This window comes from Mytilus edulis, unplaced genomic scaffold (genome assembly GCF_963676685.1).
Source record: "Mytilus edulis unplaced genomic scaffold, xbMytEdul2.2 SCAFFOLD_264, whole genome shotgun sequence".
Lineage (NCBI taxonomy): Eukaryota > Metazoa > Mollusca > Bivalvia > Mytilida > Mytilidae > Mytilus > Mytilus edulis.
The window spans coordinates 3,479-16,599 of NW_027269101.1; the positions used below are offsets into that span (position 1 = coordinate 3,479).

A 13,121-nucleotide genomic window follows, 5' to 3' on the forward strand; every position below is an offset into this window, starting at 1 on the left:
GAACACAAGCTATTCTTAATTCCATTATTTTTCTCCTGTCGTTCATACCTAAATATGCGAAATCTTGTAGCGACAACTTACAAATTAAGTCAGGAGTTATTTTTTCCTTGTGAAAATGCCAACTTGGGAACGTTAACCACACCGATTTAAAACTGCTTCCATTTCTTCCATTTTAATTTAATCACGTAAAGGTGCATGTTCATGAATAAAACGTCCGTCAAAAATATCCGCGTTCGTTTTTTCCGACAATTTCCGCTATTGACTTCCCGACTTTTACTACATCATCATAATGATAAAACCACTGAACATAAAGCTGAACGAACCGAATATAATACAGATGCTTTTACTGAACATAATGAATAATCTACTGAATATAAAGTAATTGGGACTGCTGAAGGTATTACATGATGTACTGCAAATAATATTGAATCTACTGAACATAATGTCGAAAGAACTGAACATAATGAAAAATGTACTGAATATAATGTCAGAAGTACAGAACATAATTTAAATACCATTGCATATAATAATGAAACTACTGAACATAATAACCAAAGCACCGAATATAATGTAAAAACTACTAAACATAATGTAATAACTACTGAACATAATGTAATAACTACTGAACATAATAGGATATCTACTGAACATAATATACATACTACTGAACATAATGCATAAAGCACCGAACATATTAAACAATCAACATCATAAGACAGTCACGGCGTTCCATAGATAAATATATGAATGGGTTATGATTTCGCTGTGAAATATATGTATAGGTAGGGATTTCACAATTATTCAATATATGAATGGGGGGCGTTTTTAAAATCCCAGCTGCACACCTGTACCCAAAATCCCATGTTGAGACCCCCGTGTCCCATACAGCAAAGTCAGATATAAAAAGCCGTGAAATCACAAATGTAAAACCATTCATACTAGAAAAATAAGGGCCTATAATTAGGGTAAAATTTCTTTTTTTAAGGAAAACCAATATATGTTACACAGCAACATATATCAACCACTTAATTACAGGCTCCTGACTTGGGACAGGCACATAACTTCAGAATGAGTCAAAATTAAAAATGTTAGCAGGATCCCAACCTTACTTCTAACCCGGGACCAGTTTAACATTACATGTTTATAAAATCATGCTTTTTTCATGACAATAAAATATAATGTCAGGACTAGTATACATGTAAGTAACATGTACATTACATTTTAACAATGAACAAAAGTTATTCTGAGACCTGTCAAACATTGTCAAAAGGAGTTGCACATTAGACGGATATATTGATTTTAGTGATCAGCTTGTTATGATATTGATTTAATGTAAACATTTCTTCAAACATTTTATGATTGTAGGTTTTTATGCCCTGACAAAGGGCATTATATTTTTTTTGTCTGTCCGTTCATCTGTCTGTCCATTGGTCTGTTTGTCTGTCTTCAGGTTACAGTTTCAGGTCAAAGAAGTTTTTGATAAAGTACATTTAATCAACTTAAAATTTAGTACCAATCTTGCCTAATATATGATATTTTAATCTCAATGCCAAATTGTCCACTGAACATAGTAATTGATAGTGCAATTGGGGCTCATGTGATCTATGGACATATTCTTGTTTTTCTAGTTATTTTCAATGTTTGTAAGGCCTTGAAGAATATTTTTTCTATTTTATTTTTCAGATATTTGTAGCACCAAGTAGAGCAGATCCTGTAGAAGAAAATAAAGACTTCAAGCCAGATAGCTTATTAAAGGTATAAACCTTCATTATTGTACACACTATACTATGTTGCCAAAATATGTAAAACTTCTCTGGTCTACAAACAAATTTATTTCAAACTTTTTGTAGATGATGCACTTAAAACTTTTTTATTATCATGATTACATGTATATTCATGTAGATATGAGAAGATGACTGATATGGTATAAGTCCCAATGAGACAACTTTTCCTCCTAGTCATAATTTATTATACCGTTGCGGAGGGTATAATGTTTTTGACCCGTCAGTCCGTCCGTCAGTCCTGTTTCTTGTCATCGCAACTCCTCTCAAACCACACAACAGAATTTCACGAAACCTTTTCAAATGAAAAGGACATACTATGTAGTTGTGCATATCGACAGGAAATTGCGATTCAATTTTTTTTATAAGAGTTACGCCCCTTTGAACTTATTTGCTTAATGTACTACTGCAACAGTTTGTCATCGCAACTCCTCTGAAACTACACAACAGAATTTCACGAAACCTTTTTAGATAATAAGGACATACTATGTAGATGTGCATATCGACAGGAAATTACAATTCAATTTTTTTTCTAGGAGTTACCCCCCTTTGAACTTATTTACTTTATTGTACTACTGCAACAGTTTGTCATCGCAACTCCTCTGAAACTACACAACAGAATTTCATGAAACCTTTTAAGATAATAAGGACATACTATGTAGATGTGCATATCGACAGGAAATTACGATTCAATTTTTTTTCTAGGAGTTACATCTCTTTGAACTTATTTGCTTTAAGGTACTACTTCAACAGTTTGTCATCTCAACTCCTCTGAAACCACACAACAGAATTTCATGAACATTTGTAGATAATAAGGACATACTATGTAGATGTGCATATCAACAGGAAATTACGATTCAATTTTTTTTTCTAGGAGTTACGCCCCTTTGAACTTATTTGCTTCAATATACTTCTGCAACAGTTTGTCATCTCAACTCCTCTGAAACCACACAACAGAATTTCATGAAATTTTGTAGATAATAAGGACAGACTATGTTGATGTGCATATATATTGACAGGAAATTATTATTCAATATTTTTTCTTATACAATTTTTTTTTTTCTTACACTTATTTAATTTCTCCAATGACAATGTGGGGACGTGGGGTATGTGAGCGTGCTCACTAAGGTTCTTTAATTATGTCAAAAGTAAACATTTACAGGTCAATAATCTTCGAAAATATTAGGCAATGATGTCATTTATCCTCCTTCCTATAGTCGTCTGCTCAGTTGCTCCGAAATTCTATTAATATCACAGCTTTAACATCATCAAGTGCAAACAAACATTCATTACCGCTTGCTATAAAGTAAAAAAACATTAATATCTATGTACATGCATGCAGAAGAGTATCTTAAGAATGTAAGTATCTTTGCAATCTCAAGGAACTATAACTCTGCATGGATGATTACAGATTTTTTGCAGGAAGATACAAATGCCTACCCAAATCCATTCTATTAGAAAAATTGAAATTATATATATATATATATTTGTACACACACATGGCTGCTCCCCAATACGCCAGCGTAAAGTGGCTTTTATCATCCACGCACGAGAGACTCACTCTCAGGAATAGAGATGTGATTTTTTTTCTAAGACAAGTACTTTTTGGACAATCCACAAGAACTTGGGTCATCCAATGTTCAGTACTTCAGTACTTTGATTATTAATTTGTTGCTGCACTCAATCACTAAAAAGGTTCACATTCAATGTGGCTAACGGCTGATATTTTACGATATCAATGTGTAAACCCAATACTATGTACGTAATAGTACAGCAGCATACATACATACCGTATATATATATATATATATATACAGCTTAGTAACTATCACAATATTTTGCATGATTAAAAGTAGTTTTGCGAACTGTTTTTTTATACCCCCGCTTTAAAAAAGGGGGGGTATACTGTTTTACCTCTGTCTGTCCGTCCGTCAGTCCGTCCATCCGTCAGTCAGTCCGTCCCATGAAACTTTCGTCACATTTTTCTCAGGAACTACACATCCACCCTTTCTGTAATTTGGTATCAACAATTATATATGTCAGCCATACCGTGTGATGCGTTTTCAGATTCATCACTTGACAACTTCCTGTTTACCGAACACTTGTATGATTTTACACATGATAGCCAAGTTGAAAATTTTCGTCACATTTTTCTCAGGAACTACAATACAATACAAGGATTTCTGAAATTTGGTTTCAGGGTTTATCTAAGTCAGCTATACCGTGTGATGCGTTTTCAGATTGATCACTTGATAACTTCCTGTTTACCGAACACTTGTATGATTTTACACATGATAGCCAAGTTGAAAATTTTCGTCACATTTTTCTCAGGAACTACACATCCACCCTTTCTGTAATTTGGTATCAACATTTATATATGTCAGCCATACCGTGTGATGCGTTTTCAGATTCATCACTTGACAACTTCCTGTTTACCGAACACTTGTATGATTTTACACATGATAGCCAAGTTGAAAATTTTCGTCACATTTTTCTCAGGAACTACAATACAATACAAGGATTATCTAAGTCAGCTATACCGTGTGATGCGTTTTCAGATTGATCACTTGACAACTTCCTGTTTACCGAACACTTGTATGATTTTACACATGATAGCCAAGTTGAAAATTTTCGTCACATTTTTCTCAGGAACTACACATCCACCCTTTCTGTCATTTATATATGTCAGCCATACCGTGTGATGCGTTTTCAGATTCATCACTAGACAACTTCCTGTTTACCGAACACTTGTATGATTTTACACATGACAGCCAAGTTGAAAATTTTCGTCACATTTTTCTCAGGAACTACAATACAAGGATTTCTGAAATTTGGTTTCAGGATTTATATAAGTCAGCTATACCGTGTGATGCGTTTTCAGATTCATCACTCGACAACTTCCTGTTTACCGAACACTTGCATATTTTTACACTATTAATATTAACCACTTGCGGCGGGGGTATCATCAGTGAGCAGTAGCTCGCAGTTTCACTTGTTTTTTCAACAAAAAAATAGACGTATTGCCACCAAAATTATAATGACATTTTATTATTTATACACTTCATCAGCTTGCCCCAGCAAGCTTGCTTAATATTCTAGCTGATTCAATCAATAATGATGTATGTCTAATGTTTAGGGATTTTCTTAATTTCATGAATGCAAACATTGAATTTTATCAGAATGAAGAGCCTGTATTGAAAAGACCACGCAGAGAAATTGTCAGTTGTTTTGATACACCAGGACTGTATGAAGTATCATCACAGGTAAATATAGTGTTCCCATACCCAAGTTTGGTGAAAATGTTATTTACATTTCAATATTGTAATGGGGAAAAAATGTCCATGAGACATAAAACAAGTTAAAACATTGAATAGATAAGAATATAAAAAAAAAAAAGAATACTACACAGTCTACACAGTCAACATCAATTAAAATAAGACAGGATCTGGGATTCTTAATGAGCCTTCGACTTCAGTCAAAAAAGCAAGACTGAGCGATCCTACATTACAGCGGCGGCAGTGACATTTACAAATATTCACTATGTGGTTACAGCAAAAGTAGGCGAGACACTAGTTTCCAGGGACCCTTAAATTTTTTTTTTATTAATAATTGGACCACACGACCAATGAAGCCGCATTGAAGGTTTTATACAAATTATTATTTAATAAACTACTGCAAGGCTGGTTTAAATGTGAGTGGACTTAATGACCACTGAGGTTCAAAGAAAATGTGATCAATCATTGCCAGCTAGGCCCTATTGCCACAAAATTAAAAAATAATTCTTAAGTCTGATAATGCTCTTAAAAAAATTGATGAAATCTGATAAGAGATTCGATTAAAAAATTGTTCATCATAAAAGCTTTAAAAAAAGTTTTGGTTTCATAATTAAACAATGAGGAACACTAAAAAAAATATAAATGTTCCTGGCCTACAGCAGGCACATAAATATTTCATGGAGTTGAACTTGATTTGAATATTTTAAAACCTGTCCCTTCATATGTACCAACAACTATTATGTCCATTAAAATGTTTTATTTCTTAGTATTTGAAATGGTTAACAGTTGTCAAAATTTGATAGAAAGCAAAATTGTAAACATTTGTTTTTCAGTCTGAACCATCATTGTCACAAGAATCCAGTTGGAGCCTAACTTCAGATGGTCAAAAGCATCTCAACAGCGGAATACATGTTTTGAATGAGCCACTTCAAAATCTAAGTAGTGGAAACATGAGTCCTATCAAATACATACTTCAACAGCCATTGGAATGTGTACAAGATAGTACTAAGAGGTATTTTTTAAGAGTTCTTAAACAACAGAGAGGTCATTATAGAAACAATTCATGGCATATAAATCATATAATCATTGACTGCATATATTATATTTAAATTTCATACAGAGCAATAGCCAAGGATTAAATAAACAAATATAACAACAGTTTTTTTAATGGAAAATAACTATACACACAGTCCTGAATTATTTTTACTTGAACAGGGCAAAGAAGATCTATAATTTTCTCATCTGTCCAAGGACAGTTCTTTTTATTTGTATATGCCTGTTTACGTGAAGTATTATAGGGTTATTGCATGAATATTTGGGAATATTGCCCCGAGTAGAATTTTATATTACACGAGCTTGCGAAGGACAATATTCACCAATATTCATGCAATAACCCTTTTATTGTATAGCAATATGATATTTGGAAGTAAAAATTGGTTTAAACTAAGATTTTGTCGTTGATGATGTCATGAATTTTGACGTTTATTGCACTAGTGCAATATTAGAATTTATTGCACGCTAACTTTTGGTTACTTTTTGTGAGAAATATTATATTGCTATGCAATAATATGGTATACTGTTGTCCATCTGTCATCAACATGTCAAAATTACTTAAACCAATTTGCATAACACTTTGGTAAATCGTTTATATCTATTGATGTCAGCTCCCTTTTCCATTTTTATTAACTTTCTATTTTACATTGCCTTGTTATTATTCATTACAAAACGTGGGATTTTCCACTTTTAGTACAATAACTCAAAAATGTTTGAGCAGTTTTCATGAAACTTTGGTTAATTGTTTAAATTTATTAATGTTGTCTCCCTTTTCATTTTTATTAATTTTAAATTTAAGGTTGCTGAGTTCATGGAGTTGTGGGATTTTATTCATGAAATTGTGGGTAGTTTTCCAATTTTCGACAATAACTCAAAAAGAAGGGCATTAGGTTACACCCTTGTCTAAGTTGATTTCCGTTCTAAAACTTTTGAATGCCTCAACTAAATGGTATGACACTTATACACGATGCTTATCAATGCAAGATCAAGTTTGAATTTTGGTGGTGTCACTTTAACTGTTCTAGAGTTATGCCCCTTTACAAATTCAAAAATTGCTAAATTCTCGTATCCATTCTTGAACTTTATTTTGTCTCAACCAAATCGCACATGCTATGAAACTTATACAAAATGCTTATTACCACAAAATACAGATCAAGATTGAATTTTGGTCATGTCACTTATATTAATCCAGAGTTATGCCCCTTTACAAATGGAAAAACAGGTTTTTTTTACCTGTTCTCTGAGTTAACTAAAATTTGCCTCAACCAAATGTTATGAATACACAATGCTTAGTACCACAAAATATAGATTACAATTTTTTTTTAGCTGTTCCTGAGTTATGCATACAATATGCAAGCAGGGGCATCATCTGTGTCTCATAGACCCATTCCCATTTATTTTGTAATACTAACTCCTTTTTAATTTCAATCGCAGGTATGTAAGAAGAAAAGCCTCAGAAGCAGTTTGTACAGGGCTTGACCATATTGCACCTGGACAGTCATCAAAACTTCTTGATCTACTCGTGGAAGACATCTGTAATAATAATGCTGTTGACAAGCAAAATGAGAGCAAAGATGAATTATTGAATTTGATACTGAGATTATATGATGAAGCTGACAGTAATGCATTAAAAATGCAATTACTTTCAATAATATCAACCACATCATTAAACAGTAAATCACAGCTGCTAGAATTAAAACCTGGAATGTCAAAATGGAAAGTTGACCAGAGTAGAAGCCATGCAACACGCTTTGGTGTTGGGACAATACAAACTGAAAAGACCCCAAACTACAGAGATAAGATGGATAAGGAAAAACTGAAGCATGCAATGGCATTTTTTCTGGATCCTAATTTTATACAAATTTGTTCCTTTGGAAATAAGGACTTGCATTTTGATAATGGAGATGTCATAAATATACCCCAAGTTGTACGAAGAACTTGTCATTCTGCACTGATACATACGTACAAGACAGTATGCACAGAAGCTGATTTTACTCCTCTGTCAGACAGTACTCTTTTCAAAATTTTGACTACTTGTTCAGCAGCAAAACGGTCTAATTTATGTGGACTTGATAATATTACTACTGATGGCACTTTTGCAATTGAAAATCTTATCAGAATGACAGAAACTCTAAAGGTTGGGATCAAATAACACAGTACTTTCATCCCTCAAAACAGCCTTGACAAATTTCAAGTTATATTTAAAAACAGAGTACAAGTTCCATGTAACTATGTCTAATTCATGCCAAACCCATTGTATCAAGTATGCATTGAGCAATCCAGGAAATGTTCTGCTTCAAGAAAAATGTGACCATCAACATCAGAATTACTGCTCCAAATATTTACTGTTGACCAATGCAAGATCTCAACTTGAAGATGAAATTCAGAAAATACAATGTAAGTATTTTTTAAAATGTAGAAGATTATATATCTTTTGAGTGGCCATTGCAAAAGCATGGGTGTAAAACGCACACTCTTAAAGTACAGCCATTTAATATCAATCAATATCTATAAATACCACATTTCCAATACTAATTTAACAACCACATGCACACATATAACCTTAAATTAGTGTAGAGCGAAGCAGTCTATAGTTTTTTAGAAAGCTAAAACTTGTCGCAATTTAAGATCGGTTCCGCTAGCTATCTTTTAGAACATTGTAATACCATTTCCAGTTATTTCCCTTTGGATGCAATCAAATAAGTGTCATGATTGGATCGGCGATTGACAACATGGAAGTAATTTATCTGCGAATTTTAACTGAAGACAATTTAAAAGAAGACTAGACGATCATCTGAGCTATATTTTTTAGATGCAGGGAATAAACTATAACATTTCAAAGATCAGTCGGCTGTTCATATATTTTCATATGACAATGATTTATACATGTATGTGTATCCGATATGATAATTTTTTAATGACTAATGTCCACGTGGAGCTTTTTACACCTCAAAATACACACCCCCAGCATCACTACATGTAATATATAAACTCACATTTTATACAACACACAGAAGGCATTCATCATTTTCCTTAAATCAGTAAGGTTTATGACCCCTTCTGTAGCCATTTTTAGCTTAAATGGCCCAAATGGCCAAGTGAGCTTTTCTCATCACTTGGCGTCCGTCGTGGTTTATAATCCGTCGTAGTCTGTAAAATTTTACAAAAATCTTCTCTGAAACCACTAGCCCAAATTTATCCACACTTGGCCGCAATCATGACATAAATTTGGGGTATGAACTGACGCGGCCAACGCCATGCAGAAATGACCATTTTTTTCTGTGTCCAGTAGCATCGTATTTCTTCAAATATTTTCTAGCACAATGTCTGGACATCGGTGGACATGCAACATTGCAAAACCACACGTTTAAAAATAAAAATTCGTAAGGGTTACACGGAACCCAGTGTCTCGCCTACTTTTGCTGTTAATCGCAGACTCAACAAAATGAGGAAAACATCAATAAAAAATTTCCCTCTCGATACTGTCTTTTGATGGAAAGAAGCTTCCAAGTTTGGTAAAAAATCCAGGATAGTTTATGAATCTAATAAATGTTGTGCTTCTGTCTAAGTTTGGTAGAAATCCAGGATAGTTTAAGAACATTATAAAAATTTTAAAAACTTAAACCACAGAGTGAATGTTTTGTTTCTGGCTAAAAAATTAAGTCCATTTATAAGTAAAATACGGAAAAGTGGAAATTTATTTTACAAAATATTCTTCTTGATACTATCTTATGATCATAAACCAGCTTCTGTCCAAGTTTGGTACAAATCAAGGATAGTTTATGAAAGTTATTAAAATTTTAAAAACTTTAACCACAGAGTGAATGTAATGTTTCCTCACAGAAAAACTGTCCATTTATAAGTAAAATACGGAAAAGTGGAAATTTATTTTTACAAAATATTCTTCTTGATACTATCTTATCAGAGCTCCAGATAAGCTGCGTATTTGCGTGATCACGCAATAAAAATAATTAAAAACTCAATGCAATTGCCCATTGCAGGGTTCAATAACCCAATTAATTCAAAGGAAAACCCAATTATATGCCAAAACAATGAGTTCTTAACGCTTTTACTCACTATCGTTTGCGTTATTTACCCTAAACTGATTACAGTCGTAGCGTAAATCTATTTTATTATATTTATAATTTGAAATGTCCTATCGTTCTAAAAATAGAGCCCTGCATCAAGTAGTTGAAATGGGTCCCTGTTGGAATTTTCCGTTGCTTAAAAGGCACACGTGAATATAAAAACATTTCGATCTTCTCGGCGTTTATCCAATTAGCGTGTGTCATGCTGTCATATTTTTTTCGAATTGCTCGGGACTTATCATAACATACAATGATTTAAAACGAAAGTAAATGTCCGCATGTTTTTATCTTCTTTTTGATAGCTTAGGCCTAAAAAAAAAAAGATATGTGTTTCTGGTAACATCATTTTGAAAAATAGGGTCGGTAGGTCGGAATTCCTTATTTTTTTATTTTTTATTTTTTTTTTGACATCGTAAATGAAATCCGGAAAAATTATCATGTTTTTTCCAAGTCCGGATCCGTAATTAGTTTCAAAAACCGGAAGTGTGCCATTTGCAATGTTTTTGAAGCACCTGCTGTGCAAATTTCTTGGATTTTAACCTATTTGGAATACCTTTTGACATTAATAAAATGTTTTACTGGCTTTCTATGCAAGAGGAAGCAAGAGAGAAAAAATATTATGTCATCTATCAGAAGCCTGTGTCAAAAACAGGGTCGGTTGATAATTTTTTTTTTTTTTTTTTTTGGAAGATCCAATAAAAAAGTTAGGGTCGGGGCTAAAAAACAGGGCCGGTCGGGTTACCGGAAACACGGATCTTTTTTTTCTCGGCCTTAGGAAAAGTTATGATAATAACAAAACTCAGCTAGTGTTTTTATGAAGCATCCATCAAACGCACGTGCGTGTTTGCATACCTTAACGAGAACATTGCTAGAAAGATAAACACGGGGTTACGTCAAAAACGAAATCAGTTGGAAAAAGTGAAAGGTATATTTCAAATCTGGGAAATTGGGAACTACATATTATTTTTTTTTAAAAGTAGTTCTGGCAAATAGGTGAAAGTACTGACAAAACTTTCTTACAGCACCTAAATTTCACATAAAAATCTAAACACGTATCGGCCCACGCCTACCCCAACTAAAACTGTAGGTTGATCATATGGGATCTAGAAAGGTAATTAGTTACTGCCCAACGAGTGACACCAGCTGCAGTTTATATAAGTTGTAAGAAAATAAAAAACTGGAAGAACGTTTAAAACGGGACATTAATAAAATGTACAATTGCTCGTCAGTGAATAAACTAAATAAAACAGCTAGCACATATTTAAGATGGAAAAACATCTGAGGTTGATATAATGTGATTATAACATGCCTGAATATTCAATATTGTGTTGATGAAAAAACCCAATACATAAAGGAGCTTAGTGGTTAAAAACCTGATTTGATATTTGCTTGAGGGGTGAACTGAAATTGATAATGCAATTAAAAATCTTTATCACCCAACTACGTAAAAAATTGGTGGGTAAAAACCCCAATTTGTGAATTCTTATCTGGAGCTCTGATCTTATGATCATAAACAAGCTTCTGTCCAAGTTTGGTACAAATCAAGGATAGTTTATGAAAGTTATTAAAATTTTTAAAACTTTAACCACAGAGTGAATGTAATGTTTCCTCGCAGAAAAACAAAGTCCATTTATAAGTAAAATACGGAAAAAATGGAATTTTATTTTTACAAAATATTCTTCTGGATACTTTCTTATGATCATAAACAAGCTTCTGTCCAAGTTTGGTAGAAATTCAGTATAGTTTAAGAAAGTTATTAAAATTTCAAAAACTTTAACCACAGAGTGAATATTTGTGGACGCTGATGACGAGGATCGCTTATTCTCGCTTTTTCAACTAAAGTCGAAGGCTCGACAAAAATCAACACCCAGACTATAGCTATAGTCATAAAGAAGGACAATAAATCAGTCAGAGCTCAGACATAAACAAGTCTATTTCTGTTTTTGACTTAAAGAAGTCAAAACATGTATTCTTTATCAAAATGTGTTTTCAATTTTAGACTTATCTAAGTCACAAAATGACAGACTTGTTTAGGTCTATTTATGTTGATGAAAAAACTTAACTTGACTTGGTGGCCAAACTACACCACCTTTGACAGTAAAAACCTGCCTGAGAGTTCACAAGGACTTGATCTATCTCTATATATTTAATTATCTAATTGAATAACCTTACTAAACACAGATGTTTTACCTCATTAAGTGTGGATCCAGGTGGTTGCATTGTAAGGTTAATTAACATGATCCTCGATTTTTCAGACTCTCATTCATATTTTTCTTTAGAAGACAAGGCATTGGCTTTCAATGTTGTCATTATTTGATTTAGATGCATGACCTTTTTATAAGTATGCGTGGGTCTTGAAGTTGACCAATTTTGGTAACTTATCGACTTGTAGGAGTTGATATTTGCAACTTTTTGATTCTGGTCAATCATTTCTTGCTTAACAATATTTGACTTATTTAAGTCGTATTTTGTCTTGCATTAAAGGGAGACAAATCCTAAAACTTACAAATTTAGACATCTATAAGTCAAAAGCAGATTCAGACTTATTTATGTCTGAGCTCTGACTGTAAATGAACAAAAGACAAACCCCGGGACACAGAAGTACAAACAATAGAATAGACCATCCACTCTGAAAACTAAAAGTAAGATAGAAACATGGATCACGAAAAACATGCAGGGACGACATCAGAGAGTGAAGAGAACTTGCTTCTTGCAAGACACTTTCCGTGAAAACAATTTGATATGAAGACAATTTTTGTTTTTATTTATGGTTTTTTTAGCTCACCTGGCCCCCAAGTGATTTAAACTTTGTAAATGAGTTGACTGTATCAAATGAAACTCAGATGTTTGTTTATTTTGCTATCTTCTACAGACTGGAAAAAAACTGCACATAAAAATCCAAGTAAGTTTTTAATTTTCTGAAA

General features: G+C 33.1%; 1 long non-coding RNA gene across 1 annotated transcript; it reads left to right on the plus strand.

Moving 5' to 3' along the window:
• The first annotated feature begins 1,554 nt into the window (after positions 1-1,554).
• Positions 1,555-6,342, plus strand: LOC139509575 (uncharacterized). The gene is made up of 3 exons (XR_011661747.1): positions 1,555-1,755; positions 4,961-5,044; positions 5,890-6,342. It is a non-coding gene; the product is annotated as an uncharacterized lncRNA (long non-coding RNA).
• Positions 6,343-13,121: the final 6,779 nt, after the last annotated feature.